Raw genomic sequence first — 26,899 nt, 5'->3', positions numbered from 1 at the left:
AAAGTGTGCTCTGGAAGTCACACACAAAGCTAGAGTGAGTTTATTTATTTGGGTTTTCATGGTTCAATGCCTTGAGGTTGGAGGTGAGGAATAGAAAAGCTTAAGCCTCAGAAAACTCACTCTGCTGGGCACCTCTCGTGCCCAGCTCTGCCCAACGTGTGTGTTTATAGATATTTATTTCCCTGCCTGTGTCAGCATCATTTGAGCCCCTGTGCTTTGTACTTGAAAGGATCTTCAAAGGGTGACATCCTCTCAGATGTCTGGACTTCAAGCTTCTTTTCGCCTGCTTTTTCTGTGGTTGTGTAAGATCACAGAGGGTTTAGGTGGATTATCTTTTCTCTCCCTGATTGTGGCCTAACTGTTCTTGCAGCCCCAGAGAGACTTAGTATTCAGCACCTGCCCCAGGCCAAACTGTCCCTGTGGCTGGTGGACTTCAGCAGAAGGAAAGAAAAACGGTGCTCAAAATTTCAAGCCATTTAAAAACTTGTGTTTACCCCTTTTTTTGTTCATTGTTTTTATTTCAACTGGCAGAGATATAATAATACTGTCAAGAAGCAGGTTCCTCAGAGTTTCTGATGCCCCCACAATACTCGTCTCTCTTCCATACTCCACAAAGTTATATTTCAGGAGGAGAGAGAGGGAACAAGCATAAAGAAAAAATTTTTCCAATAAAAATGGAGTTCTAATGCTCTTTCTGCTGATTAGGAAGTTCAGTGACAGAGGCCCACAACATTTTACAAAAGGAGAGTCATCTAAAGCCTGGGGGACTGCCTGGAGGAAGGCTGCTTTGCATTATCGTGATGGAGGAAGGAAAGGCAACCCAGCCATCTTTGCAGGAAACTTCACAATGGGTTACAAAGAACCTCGACCATAAATACTGAAGGGTATTATTATTATTATATTTACTATGGTAATATGTGATCAGTGACCTTGGATGTCACTATTGTGATTGTTTTGACAATTTTTAGCTATAAAATATTTTCTTTTTTGAAACATTTTTTAATTAATTTTTATTGGAGTATAGTTGCTTTACAATGTTGTGTTAGACACAGAGACACAAAGTGAGCAAATGCAGTTGGAAAACAGTGCTGATAGATTTGTTTGACGCTGGGTTGCCACAAAACTTCAGTTTGTATAAAACACAGTATTTGTGAACTGCAGTAAAGCTAAGCAAAATAAAATGAGGTATGCCTTAAAAAAAATAATCAAGGATATGCCAGTCGTGGAGGGCGGGAGGTGGTTGATTGCAGTAGGACCAAAAGACAAAAGAACTGGATTTGAATGACTTCAGCATTCCCTGGGTTGGCTAAATGCATCTACAGAGTTGATCACTCAAAGGATGTTAAGAGTCTGACAGCTGAAATCTCAAAAAATAAAAGAAAGTTAGGGCTTCCCTGGTGGCGCAGTGGTTGAGAGTCCACCTGCCGATGCAGGGGAAGTGGGTTCGTGCCCCGGTCCGGAAAGATCTCACATGCCGCGGAGCGGCTGGGCCCGTGAGCCATGGCCACTGAGCCTGCGCGTCCGGAGCCTGTGCTCCGCAATGGGAGAGACCACAACAATGAGAGGCCCGCGTACCGCAAAAAAAAAAAAAAAAAAATTAACACCAGGGAAAAAATATAAAAATCGCATTGCACTTCTTCATACTCATTTTATGGCTGTGCATTGCATTGACATTTTTCTGTGTTCTGGGGAATAGAGTGCTGGGAAGTGACACTCAAACTTTTTGATGCCCGGGACATCTAAAGGTCAGTCTTTCTCAGACTTTCTCCTGGTATCTGCCACCATCTGTGTGACTCTGGGCAAGTCCATCAATCTCTTTGGGTCTGGGTTTTCTTCTTTGTTGTTGGGCAAGGTTTGCTGGGGTCAGGGGGATGAGGTAAGGGCGGATGAGCTTGAAACTTAAAAAGTCTGGGATTCCAATTAATGTGGATGCTATCTGCTTCCTCCAAGAAAAAAAAGTTTCTTTTTACTTAGTTTTTAAATTTCATATTGGAGTATGGTTGCTTTACAATGTTGTGTTAGTTTCAGGTGTACAGCAAAGTGATTCAGTTATACATATTCAGATATCCATTCTTTTTCAGATTCTTTCCCATATAGGTTATTACAGAAGAGTGAGTAGAGTTCCATGTGCTATAAAGCAGGTCCTTCTTGTTTATCTATGTTATAGATAGCCGTGTGTATATGTTAATCCCAAAATCCTAATTTATCTCCCCCTCTCCCCCTTTGGTAACTATAAATTTGCTTTCAAAGTCTGTGAGTCTGTTTCTGTTTTGTATATAAGTTCATTTGTAACATTTTTTTTAAAGAAAGATTGTTGATACCAACTATAGACTGGTTGAAAGAAGAGCCACATTCCAGGGGACCTGCTGATTGAAAACGTTTTCTTCTGAAAGCAGTGAACCATCATAGCCTTGGACAAAGGGCTCTGTTGGAATTTGGAGTCTACCAAAGCATCAAAAGGGGGCAGAGTGGCTCTAACTCCCAGAAATCTCTTAACTTGTGTTAGAGATGTGAGAACGATACTTAAATATTTCCAGTGGCGACTTCATTGTAATTTCAGGTCTAGAAAACAAAAGAACACTTGAAAAGAAAACACAGACCCACGGTTGATTTTCTCAAGCATCGCTGTCTTGGACAAGCAATGACTCAGAGGGGCCGGCTCTCCTCCTGCTTCAACCACCAGACAGGAGGGCCTCCCAGTTACACATCGGACAACCGTGTCCGCAGCCACGTCCCAGAAGAGCGCTCTCCTCCTCATATAACTTATGTTGAAGACTTAACTCTGTATTCCTTTAATACATAATTTCCAGTATTTTACACACAAGAGAAAGAAGTTTATGCCAACCCATTTCTGCCGGGATATTTAACCTTGGGGAAAAGTCACCTCACCTACCCACATCTGTCAAACTAGCCAACAACAGTCAAGAACCCACCAAAGACGTGGTGGTAAATGTTGGCTTTCCTTTTATTAATATTTTAAAAGCTAACTGAAATCAAGTAAAGTGGTAACAGTTGCCACCACATGACATAAAATACCCTTTACTGAACTGACACCATGCCTTTCTAGACCTCCTGTCTTTACTTACTGTCTTTCTCCAAATTGAATGCTCCATCTTGAACCATTTGTTTACCTATTTCATAAGAGTAAATGTCAAAGTCCCAAAGGCATGATTACTTTCTCGATTGCACGAAGCGTGTCTTGTGCTTGTTTAGATTGCCTCAAAAAAACATGTAGGATGCTTGGCACATAACAAATACCAGCTGAGATGAAGACATCATTTAGAGCTGGTGATAAAATAGTCTTTTTTTTTTATTGGACTATAGTTGATTTACAATGTTGTGTTAGTTTCAGGTGTACAGCAAAGTGATTCTTAACGGAGCTCATGGTGAATAATTCTGGCAAATACCACCAAAGCTAATTAGCACTTAGATGCTGTACCACATTATTATTATTTTTTTGTGTGTGTGTGTGATACGCGGGCCTCTCGCTGCTGTGGCCTCTCCCGTTGTGGAGCACAGGCTCCGGACACGCAGGCTCAGCAGCCATGGCTCACGGGCCCAGCCGCTCCGCGGCATGTGGGATCTTCCCGGACCGGGGCACGAACCCGTGTCCCTTGAATCGGCAGGCGGACTCTCAACCACTGCGCCACCAGGACAGCCCCTGTACCACATTATTTAAAAATCATGTCATGCATTTGATCTCATCTTCCTTACTGGTTTGTAAGTTCCATGACGGTAGACAGTCTCCCAACTGTTTTAGGTCTACCTTTCTAGGTCTATTCTACATATACATAAGTACATAATAAATACTTAAGAAGAAAGTCCTTTATCCCAATATCCTAGACTTACCATGGAAATGGTAAACTATGTCCTGGTAACTTAGCAAAGAGCTCTGTGAATTTACCAGCTCATTGAAAATGCAATTGGCCTCTTCTTTCAAATACAGATCAAAAGTCTGCCACTAACCCATCTCCACTCGGCATCTCTGTACCCCGATAGCTGCGTTTCCCTTTGGGCCCTACTTTAGTCACCGCTCTGTTTGGAATAATTGTGGGTGTGCCATGGCACAGATCCAGTGAAGGAAGTGATAAGTGAGAGAAATCAGAATTTGAGGATGTAAACACATGTCACTGTCCTCTTTACAATGCGCTTGGCTTTATAGCTACAGTCTGAACAGAAGACCAGGGGACCAATTCTCTTCTACAGTGAAACCTTCATTCCCGGGTCCCAGGCAAGAGGCTGAAGTCCACGATGGGACTCTCCCTTGCCTGAACCATACTGTGTAGAAGAGTTGGTGTCTCTGCATTTCCAGAGTACTTACTACTGTGCTAGTCCATTCTTAAGCAGTGTGTTTTGATCGTTTCATGTTCCACAAAGTAGGTATTATTTGTCCATTCTCTAGTTCACACGGAAGTGTAGGATGCTGCCTAACTTGCTCAAGGTCACAGGGCTTGTATGTGGAGGAAACTTTGTCTCTGCACTTCCAGTGCTCTTTCCAAAATCCTTTCTGCCTGCTTCTGGGTTACCCTCTCTCACTGATCAGGCATCTACCAGGGAGCTTTATAAAGGGAGGTAGAAGGAGGCACAGCCCAATGTACAATCCAGACACTGACTTAAACACACAGCAACACACGACTTAGGATAACGGCAGTGTTGTAATTTATAGGTGAGGAACAAAATTTTCAGTAAAGGTGCTGTGTCAATTGATTATCCATGTGGACTAAAATAAATTTAGATTTCCTATCTCACACCATGCAATTCTAGATATATTAAAGACCAAATATGAAACATGGAACTTGAAACTTTTGAAGAAAAGAGATTGGATTACAAAAGGGAGATATTTTGTTCTTTTCCAGGTGTGGTGGTACAGATTCTGGAAAGGCCAACACCACCGAGAATGCTGCCAGGTGGCCTGAGCAGTCACCTCAAGGAAGGCAGGAGACACCTCTGCTAGGGACCCTTCTCGACCTTGTTCTGTTGAAGTTTGGCGGGATAGACGAGGTGGGGTTGGTTCCCTTGCAGTCACTCCTCCGGGATGTAGAAGAGGGATGGAGGGCACTGAGCTCTCACGATCACTGCCACACTGCCAAGCTCCTAATCCATAGTTTGCTTCTTGATGCCCCTTCAGGTTTACAGTGTGTTCTTCGGTCTTCAACATAAAAGTCAACGGGGGGCCCTTGAGCAGCTGGACGGTGCTGGCTTGAAGCTCCCAAGCCCTCACCAAACATTCTGCATGAGCCCCCATGGCTTTTGTTCTCATGGCCATGCTGGACTCTGCTGCCCAGCACACTGCCTCTGATTCTGGAGGTGGAATGGCTGGAAGAAGGACCTTGGTCCTTGTCTTCTTTGAAGAAAGAATTTAGCAAAGAGACCAAGATTGTGCAATAGACACAGTGTTTATTAGAAGCCAAGTATGTGTGGAGAGCACACGGGAGAACTTGGAGTAAATTGCGAGCAATAGGGGGGCTTAAGCTGCTCATATGGGGGCAGTTTTCCAGGTTGTCCCTGGCCAGTCATCTCACTTTCACCTAATCGGGGCCCAGTGCTCCTGCTGGTATCTTATCTCGAAGTATCAGCAGGGGACCAGGTGCAGCCGCTCAGCCTGGGGCTTACCTCCTACCTCACGTCCACTAGACATCTTTTCAACTCAGACTTGGAACCTAAGCTCCTGCACCATTTCCACAAGCAAGGCTTCTCTCCAACACGCCCAGGTGTGGGTAGAGACACTGAGGTTTGGGAGGAAGAGAGGTTGACAGCCCAGCAATAACCTTTTGGGGGAAATAGTTCTCTGCGCAGTGGACCACCCATCACTGGGCAGCTTCACCCCTTCTCCTGCAGTCTCCATCTCTACCTGTCTTGCAAGCTTCTCTCTTCCCACCCCCGCTTCTCTCCTCCATTCAGTTTGTTTGTTTGTTTGTTTGTTTGTTTATTTTAAATGGAGGGAGTTTTTTTTTTTAAGCAGTTTTAGGTTCTCAGCAAAATTGAGCAGCAAGTACTGAGATTTCCCACATACCTTCTGCCCTGACACACGCAGAGCCTCCCCCTGGTTCAACACCCCCCCCACTGCAGAGGTACATCTTTTACAATTGATGAATCTTCACTGATGCATCCACATTATTATCACCCAAAGTGCATAGTTTATCTTAGGGGTCACTCTTGGTGTTGTACATCCTATGGGTTTGGACAAATGTATAATGACATGTATCTAACATTATAGTCTCCAACAGAGTAGTTTCACTGCCCTAGAAATGCTCTGTGCTCGCTTATTCATCCCTCCTTCCCCTCTAACCCCTGGAAACCACTGATCTCAAGACAGTCTCCACTCTCTTGCCTTTTCCAGAATATTATAAAGTTGCAATCATAACAGTATGCAGCCTTTTCAGATAGGCTGCTTTCACTTAGCAATATGCATTTAAGCTTCCTCCATGACTTTTCATGGCTTGATAGTTCATGTCTTTTTAGCACTGAATAAAATCCCATGGTCTGGATGTACCACAATTTATTTACCCATTCACCTGCTAACAGACATCTTGGTTGCTTCCAGGTTCCAGCGATTATGAATAAGAGCTGCTATAAACACCCTTGCTATTCTGTTCCTCTGTAGTAGAAAAATATCCAGTAATTCCCCTTTCCCACACAGAGCCCTCTCTCTGGTGGTTTGGAGCCCAGCCGTCCTCAGGGTCTAATCCCTCCCCTCCCACTTGGACTCCTCAGCGAGTGCTCTCAAACATGCTCTCCCCCAAAGTGGATGCTAAAGCCAAATGTTCAGATAATTCTCTTGTCTCACTATGATACACAAGTGAATTAAACTAATGTTTATAATATCATCCTCATGCCTGACTTAGCCACGATTGAATAGACACTCAGGGAGCTTGAGAAGAGACCATCACAGCATCCTCAAAAATGGTGGATTGCTGCACCACGGAGGCTGGGCAGAGACACTCTGGGTGCTCTCTCTACCAGATGCCCTCGGACCCTTTTCACAGCTGTGTGCCCCCAAACCCCAACTTCTGCCTGTAACTTCATAGCGTCCTGTCAGGCACGGGGGCAGCCTTGCCCTTCAGAGGCCTGGAAGTGCCTGGGAGTTTCTTGTCTCCCCTCCCTTCCCCAGGGAACTCCATCCATGGTGACGGTATGGGGAGCACCTTGATGAGGGACAAACTCAGGTGTCATCTTCCCACTGGGGCTCCCCAGGGGCTCACGCAGAGCTTGGGGCTTCACCTGAAAACCACCTCTGCTTGGCCTCTTCCTCCTCTCCATACCCTGCTCCCCCCACTCCCCTGCAGGTTCCCCCTGGGAGTACTTTCTTTATAAAGTGTTGCATCATCACAAATTCTTCCCTTGAGTCTGCATCCAGGAAGGATCCAGTCTAAGATGGAAGGAAAGGAAGGAAGGACTGACTGTGGTCCCCTCTCCAAGGCCCTGCCGAGGGAGCAGCCATGAGCATTCAGGCATTCGGTCTCTGAGCTTTTGGCACATTGACCGGGCTGCCACATTCGCAGAGCCCCTAGTTATCATGTCTCTTACTAACCCTAACCCTGAAGTCTTGAGAAGGACAGAAATACCAGATGATTTAGCATCACAAGGTAGTCAAGGAAAGTCTGGATAATCAGAGGATCAAAAGAACCAAATAAACAAACAATAACAAGAAAAACCTGACTTTGGAAGAAATGAGCTAATGTAGAGTACAAAAAATAACTTCAAAATAAATGTAATTACTGGAGATTCAATAAGTTACTGCATCCATAAAATGAGGGGAAAAAAAAGGAACCAGAGAATTAGAAAGTGGTCTTAACATTTAACAAAAATTGATTGCTAAAATAAGAGAAATTCAGTACAAAGTTTGGAAGATAAAGTCAAAGTAATCTCCCAGAATGCAGACCTAAATATCAAGAGATAAGACAAATAAGAGAAAAGATTAAGAGATTTGGAGAGGGTCCAACATTCCACTACTAATAACAGTTCCAGAAGGAGATAACAAAGAAAACAAATACATTATCAGGAAAATAACACAAGAAAAGTCCCTAAGCAGAAGAGAGACAAATATTTCCCAAATGAGAGTTATATAAGCAAAAAAGACCCACATCTAGAAACATCACTGTGAAATCCCAGGACACAAAGAATAAAGATAAGATCATAAAAGCCTTGAGAAAGAGAGAGGAGAAAAAAATAGATCTGCACTTACAGAGAAACGAGGATCAAGGTGACATTTGATAAAAGAGATTGGACAGAATCAGCTTGGCATCAAAAACTACAGGAAAACAATGATAACCAACTGTATAAGAAAGATATGGCCCGAACACAGCATAATTTTCAGCAAATCGTGAATAGTAGCAAAAGAAGCTCTCTTTAAGCTTTGTTGACACTGGATGTTGACGTTGGAAAGTAGGAGATGTTCACGTAAAACTGTGCAAACTATTTCACAAAGCAAGTGCCATTCAGCAGCCCAGACCAAGGTTCCAGGGGAAAGTCTTCTGTCACAAGAGGACTCAAGGAGGAGGGAGAGTTGGGGGCTGTCACTGCAAGTCACTCCTTACACTACAGTTCCCTTCCACAGGCACCAGGTAAGGGTTAAACTCTACTGGTAGCTGTACTAGACGGAATTGAGGGTCGTATGTACCTCACCCTTAGTGCTAAGTGCTAACACAAAGGGCAGCTTTCTTCTCCTCGGGGTTCAGCTACTTGGGAAGATGTTAAAGTTGGGGCCCTGTCCTCCCTGAGGCCATCAGGATGGTGGAAGGGGTAATAAGTGAGAGGTCAGAAGGGGAAAGTGCATCTCAGGCTAGAAAGAGCAGCATAATCCACCTGCCCCTCCCCACACGGACATTCTCTCTCCACTGTCAATCATGAGAGTATAGGTTTTCACGGTTTTTAATTCATTTACCTAACCAACATTTATTGAGTAGCTACCATGTGCCAGCACTGTTAATAAGTGCCGGATGCTGAACAAGACAGAATCCCTACTCTAGTGGATTAAAGGAGACAAACAACATCATTATCTCAAGAATATGAGATAAAATTCAAAATTCATTCATCATAAAATTTCTTTGCAAGCTAAAAGTGGAAGAGACCTGTCTTACTATGATAAATTATTTCTATCAGAAACCTGTAGAAACATCATGTGGACTGTTGGGCTTTAGAGGCCAAGAAGACAAAGACCGCTTTCTCACCACTTCTAACTCTCCTTGGAGTTCTGATGGATACAATTAGAAAAATAAAAGAAATAGGAAGCAATCATTGGAAAGAAAAACAAACATACCGTTTTTATTTCCAGGTACAATGTCCACATACATAACCTAATGAGAGTCCAGTAACGTAGTGAGATACAGATACTCCAGCGTTACACGGTAGGGGACCCAGACACTGATTTAAACATATGTTGAAACATGTTGTAAGATCAAAGTAACATTATAATCTACAGGTAAAAAATGAGTTTTTCAGGAAAGGTGCTGTGACAATTGATTATCCATGTGGACTAAAATAAATGTAGATTTCCTATCTCACAACATGCAATTCTAAATATATTGAGGACAAAGTATGAAACATATAACTTTAAACTTTTGAGGAAAACATAGGGGAACGTTTTTGTCACTTCTGAGTAGGGAAATGTTTCTTAAATCAAAATTTTAGAAGATATTTATTACTTTAAGGAGCTTAAATTTATTGACGTTAAAAAGCTTCATAGGGGCTTCCCTGGTGGCGCAGTGGTTGAGAGTCCGCCTGCCAATGCAGGGGACACGGGTTCGTGCCCCGGTCTGGGAAGATCCCACATGCCATGGAGCCGCTGGGCCCGTGAGCCATGGTCGCTGAGCCTGCGCGTCCGGAGCCTGTGCTCTGCAAAGGGAGAGGCCACAACAGTGAGAGGCCCGCGTACCGCAAAAAAAAAAAAAAGAAAAAGATCTTACTAGTCATTACTTTGAAGGATTAGATGGCAAAGCAGCAAACTAACACAGCAAAAATCCAAAAATATGTACTACTTTAAGGGAATATTACATAGTTAAAACAATAAATTGTAAAGAATTTTGCATAGTTTAACTTATATCTTTTTTCAATAATAATTATAACTCAGCTATAAATTGCTGTAAGACCTTTGAGAATTTTGCTTTAATGAAAATAAGAATACAAGATAATTAGCCCATCTCTGGTTCGTATAGGGTTTTTCAAAATTTTGATTGCCTAATGGGTAGGTATTTTTCTTAAACTTGTAAATATTATGGGCTTAATAAAGCCTTGCTTTTGTTATCCTTACAGTTATAACCAGGATTTTGCTAGAATTATTTCCTTTCTAGACATAATAACTAGTGTAGAACCACTGCAGTGCAATGTCCTACAATAGAAATAAAGTTGATTATTAAAATGTGACACTATTCCATTATTTCAAATCTACTTGCTCTGAGATCAAGCAATGCTAGATTCTTACTGGAAGTCTAAGGTTTGTATAGAGGTTGAAAACAAAAGGAGGAAATGGAAAATATGAAGGGAATTGGAAATAGGATTAAATGCAAGAATGGAGGAAAAGAGAATTAGAGAGGAGAAATAGAATAAAAGGAAAGAATGGTGAGAGGAGAGGAGAAAGAGGGAAGGAGAAGGAGATTATTGAAAAATTATGATAAAGGTGTCAAACTGTCTCTGGCGTTAGGGCCTTGATCTGCCTCCATGTGACAAAATTCACTTTACAGAATACCCTTTGTATTAAAATTAAAACATGACACATGTCGTTGTGATGTCCCATCAAAAATATTCTTTGGAGATAACAGTTTATTGGACTAGAGAATTCCACTAATCCCCTCACATCCACAAAGCATCTGGTGAAAAATAGCCTCAAAAGACAGTCAACATCTGATATTTCTATATTAGCTCCATGAAAAGAGAGTCTTTCAATTAGTGACAGGAATTATATGTGTGTTATTGCGGGTCGTGTTCACAGGATGGAAGTGATTACAATGCAGCTTACATCCCTTAAAGCTAAATGATCTGCTCTTTCTAGTTGCTGGTATCAGAAAAAATAGCAAGACTGTCCAACAGATAATCCCCGAATCATGACAAGTAATAAATCTGCCTGCTGAAAAATCTTTAAGAAAACTTCCTCTGAGGAAAGGGAAGACGTAGGAGGTAAAACCACATGTGCAGAGTTGCTGATATCAAAATTGTAATATTGCTCCCAGATCAAATTTCATATTTTATCCTGTTAAAATATGAGACAGGACAATGCTGTGAAGCCCTCTTTATGGAACTTGAATTTTTAATGCAGTGTGGCCTGTGAACCAGACTGAAAGAAAACAGCTGGAAACCAGTACATTTCTGGCAATTGTTATTTTTGAAAAATAGTGGAAGGAATAAGACATCAAAATGGTCTTTTAAATTTTGTCTTCAGCATGAAGCTTCTATCCTGGAGTGGGGAAGTGTAAAACTCCAACTGACTTTGTTGATTAATGGAAATTTACAATCATACAATGTCACCCCTAGGAAGAATAGACACCATTTTGCAGATGGCAAAAATGGAAGCTCAGGAACCAGACAGAGGCGGCTTCCTGGTACTTACCTCTGGGGAGGTCACATGATGTGGGGGGGCAGGGGGTGCTGGTTTATGAATACAAAACATGAATGCCCACCCTTCTGTGATTCCACCTCCTGACATACATTTGGGCCTGGATAGGGAAAATGGAACAGGGCAGTGTACATTATTTGATCTTTCTAGATCTACTCATGAATCAGTGTGTTCTGTGAGATCCTACAGGTAATTCTTATATGTTTCCCCTTCTTAAATAGTGCTCACTTTCCTAAATGTACTTAGAAAGAGCCTACAATTCAAGCCACAAAATCTGCAAATCTCAGACTTCAAAGAAAAAAACCTCAAACTATATTGTCTGTCATTTAAACCCTAACCCTAACACTCACAACCACCACCAACCCCACAACCTCTCTTTTTTTTTTCTTTTAAACATAGTTCTTTTTTCCTTTTTAAAATTTATTTTATTTATTTATTTTTGGCTGCATTGGGTCTTCGTTGCTGCATGCGGGCTTTTCTCTAGTTGCGGCAAGCAGGGTCTACTCTTTGTTGCGGTGCGCGGGCTTCTCATTGCTGTGGCTTCTCTTGCTGCGGAGCATGGGCTCCAGGCACGTGGACTTCAGTAGTTGTGACATGCAGGCTCAGTAGTTGTGGCTCGTGGGCTCAGTAGTTGTGGCGCACAGGCTTAGTTGCTCCACGGCATGTGGGATCTTCCCGGACCAGGGCTCAAACCTGTGTCCCCTGCATTGGCAGGCAGATGCTTAACCACTGAGCCACCAGGGAAGTCCTCCCCACAACCTCTCTCCTCCCCACAGGGAAGTCCTCCCCACAACCTCCCCACAACACCAAAAACCTGGAGATTCTCTTTAAGCCTTCTCCTCAACTTTTATACCATAAACCTCCTCACTGGTGGTGGCCTGAAAAGGCACCTGCCACATCTTTGCTATGTTTTGTGTTTGCACAAAATTAAAACCATCCCCTCATTCTTTAAGCAAAATGGAACCCCCAGAAGGATGTTAACTGTATCCAACCTGCTAATTTGATTTACCCAGACACACCCTCAAGTCTCCATATAGTACAGTTTGAAAAGTGCTGCTAAAAAAGAATTAGACCAACATCCTTAACAATAAAAATTTCTCTGTATTTTCTGTAAAATTCAGGTAAATAGACATTCCTTAAGAGAGTTACATGAGACTCTGCAGAGTTTATAAATATTTCCAAGAATGGCAGTGGGTCCAGACTCATCCTGGCAAACTCTCACTCTGAACCCCAGACATACAGGTCTCAGGGGTGAGGCATACTCCTCACTGCAGGAAAACAGGAGGAAGGAATTGCTTTTATTTTTATTTTATAATGTTCACTCACTCAGTAATATCTATTGAACCTCTATTATTTGCCAGGCCAAAAAGTTCCTGTTTTTCCAAGAAATATTACAAGCATTTTCTTATTTACTGAGAAAAAGTCTTGCAAATGTATATGAATTTGCTGATTATTTTTATACACAACATGAAAGGCGGTATGGAAATTAAATCCATGCAGATGGACTGATGTACCCCACTTCCCCTGCACACACTCACATACACACACACATCCATTCTCTTCTATTATTCTTTTTTATGGGAAAAAACAGGGAGGATCAGATCCTTAACAACAGCATGTAGATGTCAGAGATCCAGAGATATGAAAGTGGTCTCTCTTAGGAAACAGCCATGGAGCCACTTGCCCTGGGGAGAGAGGGAAATGTGTGCCCACACCAGGGAGGTGGCAGGAAGCCCCATTCCTTTGCTCTCAGAATGTGTCCCATGTGGGCACTGCAGGGCTTGCTTGGGTGGGAGAGCTGGGGACACTGAGAGTCTTTGGTGCCCAGCTAAGCAAAGCAGGATAGGCCCTCTCGGAAGCCACAGCCTGCTGACCGCCTCTTGTCCAGCATTCGGGTTCAGGAAGAAATGAAGAAGCTCTGGTCACCCAGTGCCACTGTGGCCCTACTGCTTTGGCACAGTACTTGCCTTCCTGCAGGATTCCCCTTGGGGCTGGGCATGCTCACCAGAGCTTGCCTAAAGATGGGTCAGCTGAAGCTGAAGGATTTGAGTTAGGAATTAAAAAGAGCTTCCTGGTTGAAAAGGTGAAAAGACATTAAAAGTTCTGGAGTAAAGGGAATCTTCCTGAACCATTGGTGGGAATGTAAATTGGTGTAGTCATTATAGAGAACAGTATGGAGGTTCCTTAAAAAGCTAAAAACAGAGCTACCATATGATCCAGCAATCCCACTCCTGGGCATATATCTGGAGATAACCCTAATTTGAAAAGGTACATGCACCCCAATGTTCACTGCAGCACTATTTACAATAGCCAAGACATGGAAGCAACCTTAATGTCCACCGACAGATGAATGGATAAAGAAGATGTGGCACATATATACCATGGATATTACTCAGCCATAAAAAAAAATGAAATAATGCCATTTGTAGCAAATGGATGGGCCTAGAGATTATCATACTAAGTGAACTCAGTCAGAAAGACAAACACCATATGATATCGTTTATATGTGGAATCTAAAATATGATACAAATGAACTTATTTACAAAACAGAAACAGAATCACAGACTTAGAGAACTGACTTATGGTTACCAGAGGGGAAGGGGGGAGGGGTAAATTAGGAATTTGGGAGTAACATATAAATACTACTGTATATAAAATAGATAAACAACAAAGACCTACCGTATAGCACAGGGAACTATGCACAATATTTTGTAATAACCTATATGGGAAAAGAATCCGAAAAAGAGATATAGATATAGATATAGATATATATACATATGTGTGTGTGTGTGTATAAATATATATATATATATATATATATATATATATATATATATATACACATATATATATATATAACAAAGAGGGTCATCAGGAGGTAAAAGTCCAGGGGGTTATGATTGGCTTGGACCAGCATGGCCACCAGGAGATTGAGAGAAGAGGCTGGATTTGAGATGAGCATTTATGAGCAGCTGATGGACCAGATATGGGAAGTGAAGGGAAAAAAGAATCAGGGGTAGCACTGGGGTCTTGATAAAGCATCAATGTGGCTGTCAGGCCACTTATTACGACGGGGAAGACAGAGGGAAGAATAGGCTTGCTCTGCATACATATGCGCATGTGTATTGGGGTTGGATTGACAAATCCAAGGAGATGTCAAGTCCGAACTGTATTTTCTGACCTGAAGCTAAGGGAGAAATTTGGACTAGAGCCAAAGATGAGGGTACCTGCAGCTGATTTTTCATAGCTGAAACCTAAGGAATTGATGAAGTTGTCCAAACAGAGGCTGAGGAGTGAGAAAAGAATTGATGGGGTGGGGGGAGTTGATCAGAATAGTAAGGGAAACATATAAAGGATGGCAGAAGAATAGAAGACCCCATGTGATGCTAAGCAGAGGCCAGAGTAGGAGGAAGAAAATCAAGAGAATAGGGAATCCTGTGGGCAAGGCAGGAGAGAGTTGAGAAGGAGAAGTGATCGGGTGTGAGGACGTCGGGAAGAGGTAAGCAGGGTAAGCCCAGAGGAGTGATGATGAACTTGGTGAGAGCAGCTTCAGAGAAATATGGCGGGGAAGCTGGGCTGCACGGGGAGGGTGGGTCAAGGCCACTTGGAAAGGGTGTTGGCTATGAAAGGGCAGAGACGGGGCCCACTGGGGGCGGAGGTTAGAAGTGTCACCTGCACACCTGCACACAGTCAAGGAGAAAAAAGTGTTAGCCGAGGCATTGGATAAGCTTCCCTCTAAGAAGCACAGCCAGAGCTGGGCCTTGAGCGATAGCTAGGATTAAACCAGCTGGAGGAGGGGGAGAGATTTTTCCCATGAGGAATGAGCCTGAGCAAAGGCCCAGACATACACTGCACAATATGGTAGCTACAAGCCATACGGCAGTTACAGAAGGCTACTGGGCTCTTGATATGTGCCTAGTTCAAACTGAGATGCACCCAAAGTGCAAAATACACACTGAGTTTCAAAGCAAGAAGAATGTGAAAAATCTAATAATTTTATATGATTACATCTTGAGAAGATAATATATTGGATATAAAGGCTAAATAAAATAGATTCTTACAAATACTTTCATCCATATCTTTTTTGTCCGGTTTCATCGAGATACAATTGACGTACAATATTGTATACATTTAAGGTGTACAGCATAACGATTTGACTTATATATGTCATCCTTTTTTTTACTTTCTTTAAATGTGGCTCTTGAAAATTTTTAAATTACAGCTTGCTGCCTGTTCTATCAGCAGTGCTGGCCTAGAGATGAGACAAGAATGCAGGATGCAGGGACCACTAGAGGACAGGTGGGTGTTCCAGTGGGAAAAGAGGTGAGTTTGGATAACTTCAGTGGCGTCTAAGTGAAAGGAACTTCCAAATGCAAGCAGAGAAGTGCCAGTACAGAGCTATGGAATTTCCTAAGCAGGAGAAGAACCCTGGTCTATAAGGAAATTCAAACATGGGGGAGTTTGTGTTTTCAACTTGATAGAAAACTAACCCCTTAATCACTAACCAAAGCAGGGCAAGTTATTTGTGAAGGGTGACAGGATGGGAGAGGAAAAGCCAGTAGTCCCACGAAACTTCCTTCTTCTGTTTCCTGTCCCTCCAGCATCTCAATCAGCAGACAATCCATTCCAAAGCATGGTCCCGTTGTCAGAAGCCAGAGCCTGGATTTGAACAGTGAGTGCACTGGAAGGGAAAGGGGTGCTCAGTCTGTTGGTCCCTCGTACCTTGCCCTGTGTGAGGTGTCTTATCTACTTGAGAGCATGGACTTGGGAGGCAAGCAGCCTGGGGGGAAACCCCATCTGCCCCTCTTACCTGCTGTGGCTTCTCTGGGCCCAGTTTTCTCTTTTGTTCAAGGGCTTGGATATTGTACCTGCTGCATGTAGGGTTGTAGCAAATTTTAATGAGGTCATGTATGTATGTAAAGTACAAAGCAGGAGCCAGGAACACTATGACTTCTGGTTAATACCGGTTATTGTTGATGTTTAATCCCTTTAACAGCTCCACATGGTGGGGATTAGGATTCCCCATTTCATAGATGAAGGTTCTGGACAAGAGCTATAGCCAGAGAATCTGGGTTGAAGTCTTCCCTCCACACCACCTTGGACAGATCACAGGTTAATGGGAAACTTAGCCAGTGCTAACAAACTTGCCATCCACATTTCCTGGAAGCTATTAGAATTTGCACAAGTTGGAAGACACTCAAGACTTCATTGAATACTCTGAACTTTCAACAGAGATTCCCATGGCAAGCAAGACCATGCCATAAGAGTAGGATAATCTAGCCCCAGAGAAAAATTATTTTAGGCCCATCCAAACAAAACTTTAAAAATACTCCTTAATAGCATGAAGATTGTTTGAGAATAAATTAACCTTTCAGAACAAAAATTGACATGCAATTAGGGAAGAAAAAAAACCAAACAACTAAATCCCAAGCAACACAGCATTTATGATGCCCAGAACATAACAACAACAACAACAACAAAATACAGATAAATGTTCAAAATAACCAGGAAAAAAATCTGATAATGAAAATTATCTTGAAATGACAGAGATGATAGAATTAATAGACACACTTTAAAAACGTTATAAAAAATATGGTAAGGAATTTAGATAAAAACATGAATATAGTGAAGAAACAAATAAGGACTTTCAATAGAGAAATAGGACCTATAAAACTGGAAATTTTAGGAGTAAATAATATGTTATTTAAAATAAAAAATGTACTTCATGGGCCTAACAGCTGAGTGGACACGGAAAGGAAGAGTGAATTTGAATTCAGGGCTAGGGAAATTATCCAAACTAAAGCACAGAGTGGGAAAAAAATGCTGGAGAAAAAAATGAGTGCCTCACTAATCTGTAAGATAATGGCAATCAGGTTAAAATATACATAATTACAGTACAGAAGTAGAGGAGAGAGATGTGGGAGAGAAAAACTATTTGAAAACATAATAATCACATATTTTCCAATTTTGATGAAAGATTCAAGATCAAAAAAACTCAAGTAAAATAAGCTTAAATAAAACCACACTAAAGCACATCATAACCAAACTACTGAACACCAATAATAAAAATAAAGTATTAAAAGCAACCAGAGGACAAAAAGACACATTGCACATATTTGAGAAACAGTAAGAATGTTTCCTGACTTTTCATCAGAAACAGGACAAGTCAGAAGACAATGGAATGAGATATTTCCATTGTAGGAAAAGGTATTTCCATTGCCAACCTAGAAGTCCACCAAAAACATTCTTCAAAAATGAAGGTCGGGACTTCCCTGGTGGTCTAGTGGCTGGGACTCTGAGCTCCCAATGCAGGGGGCCTGGGTTTGATTCCTGGTCGGGGAACTAGATCCCACATACATGTTGCAACTAAGACCTGGTGCAGCCAAATAAATAAATAGACAAAATATGTTTAAAAATGAAGGTAACTAGACAAAAATGTAATAGATGCACTTCCTTCTACTCCTCCTCCTAAGTTATGGTAAAAAAAAAAAACCCTGAATATTATACATAAAACAAATATAAAAAGACTATGGAAGATGGAGAGAAGAAAACAGATCCAAAGAGTTACATGTGGTGAGTTCTTGGATTTTCTTTTAACCTTTTATATCCCAGTCTGGGTGCTGGGGAAATAGATAATGGGGAAGAAGGAAGTAGGAAGTAAAAAACACTAAACAAGGAAAGACAAAAAGAGCCCAAAGAAAAGACTTCTCTCTCTAGTCAAAGGACCAAGAAAGGGAGAAACATGCAAGAAAGAAAACTTTTAGACAAAACTCCTTAGACTAGTCTCCTACCCCTGCTGGTGTGGTCTCAGAGCCATTGAGTGGGGAGCTGGTAGTTTCACTCCTACCTGGCAGTAATGATACATCGCATGGTATCAGTAGAGATCACGTGAGGATCTTGGACCCTCATTTAGTAGCTCCATCCTCACCATCCCTACCTGGACTAGTGTCAGAGGAGACCAAATGGGAAACCAGACCTTTCACAACCATCCAGAACAATTACTGAACAACGAACTTTACCTGATTGATATTTAAGAAACACTACATCCAGCAACTGAGAAAACACATTCTTTTCAAGTGCACATGGACTAAACACCAAGACAGACCATATGTTGGGCCATAAGACCAGTCTGAACAAACCTAAAAGGATTGAAACTAGACAGAATATATTTTTCAACAGAAGGAAATTAAATAAAAAGTCATTAATAATAAGCAGCCCAGAAAATCCTCAGATGTTTGAAAATTAAACAACACACTTCTAAATAACTAATGTCAAAGAAAAAATTTACAAGGGAATTAGAAAATATTTTGAACTTAACAAAGATATCACATATCAAAAGTCCCCTGCATCGGTAGGCGGATTCTCAACCACTGCACCACCAGGGAAGCCCAAATGTTCTAAATTTTAATGAGGTCCAAGTTATCAGTCTTTCATGCTGTTTTTGTATGTGTGTCCTTTGTAAAAAGTCTTTGCTTTTCAGGGTCATGAAGCTATTCTCCTATGTTGTCTTCTAGAAATGTACTGTTTTACCTTCCACATTTAGATGTACAGTCCACCTGGAATTTAATTTTGTGTGTTGTGTGAGGTTGGATTTGTTTCTTTTAATGCAGATATTTATTTAACACGCCCCCTGACACACACACACATATACTCATTTATTGAAAAGACCATCCTTTCCCCTTAGATTGCAGGCACATCTTTGTCATAAATCAAGTGTCCAGGATTGCTGTGATTGACTCAGTCTACCTGTTTAGAGTTGAAGATTTAACCAACGAGCTGGGGTTTTTTGTTGTTGTAGCAGTTTTTTATTTTTTAGAAAATTGCAAATAAAAAGTTTGATTTCAGAAACTGAGTTCACCATTTATAAATACACTAAAACATAGTCCATGCAAATTCAGATTAATAATAGGTACAGTATTTTAACAAAACGACAACTTGTCTAAAAGGTCATAGGCAAATCAGTGACTTGTTTCACCCAGAATATTTAAATGAGTTTAGTGGATTATTATTAGATGCCATTTGCTCAGGTTCTATGTATGTTTACATTTGAATGAAAATTTTGTCAAAGGTTGAAAGTTCCAAAGTCCTAGTGTTGTCCATTATTTCTGTTTCCCTGAGACGTAAATTAATCACCTGGGTGGAAAAAAGAATCACTAAAGAAGGAATACTTTTGTTGATGAGAGTAATAAAATGAGGGGTGGGGGAGAGGAGAACAATTTGGAATTTAAGAATTGTAAACCTCTAGATACAGTTAGAATAATAACTTTATAAAAATGTAACTTTGAATTTTCAAGTTATTTAGAATTGGAAGTGACTTTTTGTGCCTGCTATATATGGTCAATAAATGTTTCATTCCCAGAGAGCTAAAAAGTATTTTGAAATCCCTATTTATACCACACACATGAGATCCAGCCATTGGTACTTATTTAGCATCTAACGTGATCACTTTTCTTTCTTTCCTTCCCAACTGACCATGCTGTTGACTCGCTTAATTCCAATAACTATCTTGCTAAGGCTGAAGATTTGACACTTCGGGCCCATCTAAATGTTCTTTTTATCAATTCAATTAATCTTCTTATCATTGGAACACCACTACTTTTTTTGTGTTCATTTCCTCCTCATTTTATAAATAAAAAATACAAAATAAATAAATAACTAAATAATTGCATGAGCCAAGACCAAGGAACAAAGACGGCAAAGTTGCCCAAATGGAGCCATGGATGGGCAGATACAATGCTCACAACACCACACCTGGAGAGGTCCCATTTTCTGCCGAAGTGACCTGGGACAGAGGGGGAGATTGGTGAGAAGTTGACTGTGCAATATTTGAAGTCCCTTTGTAATTACAAGCTGCTCCTGAAACATTTCCATCTTCATTTGGAGTACATACAAATAGGAGAGGCATGGAAAGCCAAAACATCACGCCCAGGTTAAAAAAGAAATAATCAGTAGGAAGGTATATCTTGAGATGAAGAGGTAGGGCAAAGGATGGGCTGGTAAACTGATTTTAAGGTTCCCTGGAGGAAGGAGGCTTTTAGCTCTAATTTTAAAGTTGTGAAGATTTTGGTTTTAGGAAACCATGTCATGAAGAACCTAGGGGTAAAACGGGAATAAAGACACAGACCTACTTGAGAATGGACTTGAGGATATGGGGAGGGGGAAGGGTAAGCTGTGACAAAGCGAAAGAGAGGCATGGACATATATACACTACCAAACGTAAGGTAGATAGATAGTGGGAAGCAGCCGCAGAGCACAGGGAGATCAGCTCGGTGCTTTGTGACCGACTGGAGGGGTGGGATAGGGAGGGTGGGAGGGAGGGAGATGCATGAGGGAAGGGATGTGGGAACAGATGTATATGTATGACTGATTCACTTTGTTATAAAGCAGAAACTAATAAAAAAAAATTAAAAAACAACCATGTCTATATAGCTGTACATAGATATATGTACATAGATATATGTACATATATGTACATATGAATAAAATTTTGTGTATATGTTTACGTGTGTGTGTATATATGAAGAGAGAGAAAGAGGAACTATTTAGTTTCTCCATAGCTTCTTTTTTTGGACTATACTTGCTAGTATGTAAATAATAGTAAGATTGTACCTGTAGGGTACCATCTTTTCTATTTTTAATTGAAGTATAGTTGATTTACAATGCTGTGTTAGTTTCAGGTCTACAACAAAGTGATTCAGTTTTATATATGTATATGTATATGTATATGTATATATATATATATATATATATATATATATATATATATATATATTCTTTTTCAAATTCTTTCCCATTATAGGTTATTACAAGATATGGATATAGTTCCCTGTGCTATACAGCAGGTCCCTGTTGTTTATCTATTTTACATATAGTAATGTGTGTGTGTTAATCTCAAACTTCTAATTTATCCCTCTGCCCCCTTTCCCCTTTGGTAACCATAAGTTTGTTTTCAATGTCTGTGACTCTATTTCTATTTTGTAAATAAGGTCCTTTGTATCATTTTTTTAGATCCCACATGTAAGTCATATATGATATTTGTCTTTCTTTGCCTGATTTACCTAGCATGATAATCTCTAGGTCCATCCATGCTGCTGCAAAAAGGCATTATTTCATTCTTTTTTCTCCATAGCTTCTTTATAAGTCTGTGTACCAAAACATTAACAATATCCCTGAATAATAGGAATTCAGGAATGGAGGTTTTTTTCTTAATTTTCTAAATTACGTACAATGAACACCTATTACTTTAATAAGAAGAATATATAAATTGAATTTAAAACTATTGAATGGAAAAATAAATCCTCAGGGGGTGTTGTATTTTCCAGTAGGAAGACTGTGTTAGGAGTGAAGAGACTTTCTCTTTGTTGGTAGAGACCCCAGAGGGATCTCTCTGGGGAAAAGAGATCTCTACAGGGAAAAGTCTCTCCATGGAAAAGCTTGGCTATCACAAAGTCCCAAGGGCCCCGTGTCAGCACATTATTTAATTTTTTTCATTTCGAATCAGATTATATCTGGTTCTAGGCCTTCAATTTGTCAACTTTGGTAAAAAGTTCAATCTCGGCCATTTTCAGGGACCCTCCCTTCTTTCACCTTCTTGGGGTTTTATAAAAGCCTCATGGCTAATGCAGCCCACGACATTGGAGAAAGCCTGCTGGGTTTCAGTCTTTGGAGACTGCACCCCAGGACTCTGGCTTCTGGGCAACGTGGGGCTGGAAGGGAGATGCCTGTTAGTCCCCTCTCCCTGCCATCAGACCCTCCCATGGGGACCTTTGCTGTCTCCTGCTAGCTACAGCGACCATCCACTCACCTGGAAGATCTCCAGCTTGGGAGATCTCCCAGTGTTTCCAAGAGAAGCCAGAAATCTATGGGAAGTTTATGGGAAAATGTCCTCCATATTCTAAGGTTGGCAACAAAGTAAACTTCTTATGTGCATTATAGCTGTCCACTTGCCCAAGGGGTGGATTGGCCAGAACCCAGATCCCAGTGGCCTAGTGATCCTATGACGGTGTAGTAAGCAATTCAATGTTCTCTCTTTTTTGCTGGTAAGTCAAAAGATCAAAAATGACAGCCCTAAAAAGGAACGAAACTGAGTTATTTGTAGTGACGTGGATGGACCTAGAGACTGTCATACAGAGTGAAGCAAGTCAGAAAGAGAAAAACAAATACTGTATGCTAACACATATATATGGACTCTAAAAAAATAAATAAATAAAAGAAAATTGTCAGAAGAACCGAGGGGCAAGACGGGAGTAAAGATGCAGACCTATTAGAGAATAGACCTGCGGACACGGGGAGGGGGAAAGGTAAGCTGGGACAAAGTGAGAGAGTGGCATGGACATGTATACACTAGCAAACGTAAGATAGATAGCTACTGGGAAGCAGCCACATAGCACAGGGAGATCAACTCGGTGCTCTGTGACCACCTAGAGGGGTGGGATAGGGAGAGTGGGAGGGAGGGAGATGCAAGAGGGAAGAGATATGGGGACATGTGTATATGTGTAACTGATTCACTTTGTTATAAAGCAGAAACTGACACACCATTGTAAAGCAATTATACTCCAATAAAGATGTTTTACAAAAGCATGACAGCCCTACTATTAATTTTTCTGTAACTCACTCTGCCATAAAAGGGAATGTAGGAGCTGGTCGTGTGTGTTTGAAGTGCCAGGGAACACCAATATTATTATCTCTAAAATGGGACTCATAAAGCCCTTGCCTTCCAGACTTCAGAAGGCGGCTGTGAAGATCAAATGAGTTAAGAGATGCTAAAGAGCTCTCCATACGTAAACACAGTGCACAAGTTGGGGTAGTGCCTGGTGGAAGAAGAGAACAGACAGGGGCTGGAAACAGCTGGTGGGTGCTTTCCTGGCCCGGCTGCAAGCTCTGTCGTGGTCAGCGTTCCTCTTATTTTCTTCATATTTAAAATAACTGCTTGTGACAGTGCACACCACCAGCCCACATACTGGGCAGGAAAAGGACAGTCCCCCTACCATGTCAAGTAGCTCTGGAAGAGTTGAAAGAATTTCGAAGGATTGCACATAAATGGACATAGATCGCAGGTTGCGTTACCCAGAAAGAACAAAATAGCGATACCCAGCAGCATTGTTCTTTACGGATGAGGACATGATCATAGCTAATATCCTTGTGTCACTATGGGAAGGTCAGCAAGCCAGGGTGTGTCTATTCTAGGGCATGGAGAGGGGTGCCCTCATATCCATCACTTAACCCTCTGGTCCTTGGACAGGTAAATGGAACGGAACTGTAGCAACTAGGAAAAGAGGTTCTGAGTATCATAAACACAAGCACTTTGTGTCTTCCAATTCTTCCTTGTTGCTCTGCTAACATTATTTATTCATGATACACGTAATTAGATCGTGTCTTTCAGGGTCGGCTCAACAGAAGAGGAAAATGTGACTGGGTATGTGTGTGTGAGTGTGTGTGTGTGTGTGTAAATGTACATGAAATATGAATGGGGGTCTGTAAAAGCTTCACAAATCACACCACGAATATTTTATATGTTTTACAAAGCTTTAAAATTTTCGAAGCACTTTCTTCTGGGTTCTTGCATAAATGATGCATCTTGATGAACATCAAAAGTCTGTGAGAATGAGGGCTTCCCTGGTGGCGCAGTGGTTGGGAGTCTGCCTGCCGATGCAGGGGATGCGGGTTCGTGCCCCGGTCCGGGAGGATACCACATGCCGCGGAGCGGCTGGGCCCGTGAGCCATGGCCGCTGAGCCTGCGCGTCTGGAGCCTGTGCTCCGCAACGGGAGAGGCCACAGCAGTGAGAGGCCCGTGTGCCGCCAAAAAAAAAAAAAGTCTGTGAGAATGGACTGGGGGACACAGGTATCTGAGGTCTAGGTGACAACTCCTGACAAAAGGAGTCAAGTCTCTCCTAAAGTGGCCATCAGACCTGAGGACTCTGTTCTCCTCATGCTGCATCTTCCACCAATTCATTGCAGCCTATACCTTCCCGCTCTCTGGGAAGGGCTGCTAGGGACGGGATGGCATTTCAGAGGGTGCAGTGGGAGCAGGGCCATCTGGAGGAAGCCGCTGACCTCAGAAGAGGCACAAAGAGGGCTGCATGGAACAAGTGCCCAGGCGGTGCCGGCAGCAGGGCCCTCCCCGGCCTCCCGCAAGAAATGATGTGAATGGCACTGGTTGGAAATGTACCAGTTGTGCACAAACATGCTTCACACAAACCAGGTCAGCTGGAGCCCACTTACACCCTCCTCTTCACCTCATGCCCTCCCACAAACATGCCCAGACTCACTCACAGATACACACATGCTAACACTTTCAGGCCCGGTGTCCTCCCAAAGATTCACCTGGTGTGGACAGCTGGCTAGCTCTCAGGAGGGAGGGTCAGAATAGAACCGAGCAGATGCTAGCCACAGGAAAACGCTGAAGGAGAAACACAGAAGGGCATGCTGAGCCGGAAAGGGAGGACGAAGGGGCTTTAGGAACTGCAGTAGCAATCATGAGGTGGTACCTGAATCCGGGTTACACACCAGCTCCTAGCCAGAGACCTGAGGGCTTTACTAGCATCCCTGGAGAGGGGCTGTCACTTCCATTTTGGCCGAGGAAATGCATAAGGGAAAAGAACCAGATGCACCTGACCAAGGGCAATGAGTCATTCTGATGGGGAAAGTGCCCAGGGTCCTTGCTTTGCGCCCTCTCCATGAGATTGGTTCCAACATCTGGGAGTCCAGCCTGCACGGTAACCCCAAGCGTCCCTACCCTGGACACCCCCGGTGACTGCAGATTGTAGGCCTTTCTCTCCCATTTATAATGAATCACGTGCCACAGGAAGGGAGGTCTCTAGTCAAGGGCTCTATCTTCAGCCCCACCCTGCTAAACATGTCTAACCATTTTTGTAAAACAAAAAACCAACCTGATTACCAAATTTGCAGCTGCCAAAAGCTTGGGGAGAGGGCTCACTTCTTAGATGACAGAATTGCACTGTGAAAAAGGTTTTTTTATTAAGCTGGAACGATGGACCCTAAAACTAACATTATAAAATTTAAAAGGAATCAATGTGAAGTTCTTAACTTAGGTTCAGAATATCAACCTCACTGGTACATGACAGAAGACACCAATGATAGCAATCTCTATGACAAAGACCTTGAGCAGAAATTAACACAACATTGTAAATCAACTATATTTCAGTTAAAAAAAGGACGTTGAGTGTTTAGTTGGCTCCCGTGTTTATAGAAGAACTTCCAAGAAAACTAATTCGACCAGTCAAGTTCATGGGTGTATATTGTGACGTAGTCACAGAAAAGCATTACCATAGGTGACATTAGAGGTCATCTGACCCAACCTTTTTCATTACATGAAGTCTTTAGACGTTACATAGACTGGTAGGAAGACGGGACATGAGATGGGTTCCATCTTGGGTACCAACTCTAATTGATGGGGAGTCACTGCTTGGAGAACTGATTTTGAGAAGGATGCTGACTCCTTGCCTGGGTTCAGCAGAAAGGAGGGCTGTGATGGTTGAGTGACTCTGCCATGGTCTGGAGAGGGAGCCTCAGGGCAACTGGTGCAGACACTGATGGTGCCCTGCACTGCACCCCTACCCCCAAGCCCCATGGAGCTCACCATTCCAGTGTGCACTGCATCGTGTCCTGCTGCAAGCACCTGCAGTCTCTGCCCAGGCACTTCCTGCCAGCCTGCACCTGGAGCCCGTGAATTAAATCCCTCTGACGGACGAGAGCTGGAGGATAAGTATCCTTAACTTCTGCACCCCTTGGAGGGGAATATTCAGAAGTGTGCTTGATGCTCTCCCAGAATTGGCCAGCTGGCTCAATAACCTGCCCAGAGTGTATCCTTGACTGGCTTCCTTCCTTGTCTGTCTCACTCCCACACACCCTACAGGGGCTTCCTGGAATCAGCTCCCCAGTAAACCACTTGTACTCAAATCCTCTCTCAGGATCTGCTTCCGAGGGGGGCTGACCTAAGTCAGCTACATAGTTGCCATCCCAGCAGAACAAAGGAAATAATAATCACCCGAGAGCTAGTCAGGTGACTCAGTAGAGTGTTGAGCACCAGATCATTGTCAGACCAGGATAAACCTAAGGGCAGAGAGCAGGACTGTGAAGGGGTCAGTGGCTCTCAGGCAACAAGGCAGGGCTCAGATCCAAAAGGGCATTGTGTCTGGAAAATAGAGAGGGTGGATTTTCAATGAGATGGAGGTAGTTCAGCCCCGGCTTTGGTTCCACCATCCTTGGTATACAGGTCAGATCTGCCACCTACTAGATGTGTGGTCTTGGATAAGGTTTTTTAATTTTTTTTAAACTTCTCTAAACCTCTATCCATGATAGAGGAATTAATAACATCTACATCTTCAGGTG

This window comes from Mesoplodon bidens (genome assembly GCF_964165515.1).
Source record: "Mesoplodon bidens genome assembly, chromosome: 1".
In the NCBI taxonomy this organism is placed as follows: Eukaryota; Metazoa; Chordata; class Mammalia; order Artiodactyla; family Ziphiidae; genus Mesoplodon; species Mesoplodon bidens.
This window is presented reverse-complemented; position numbering follows the sequence as displayed.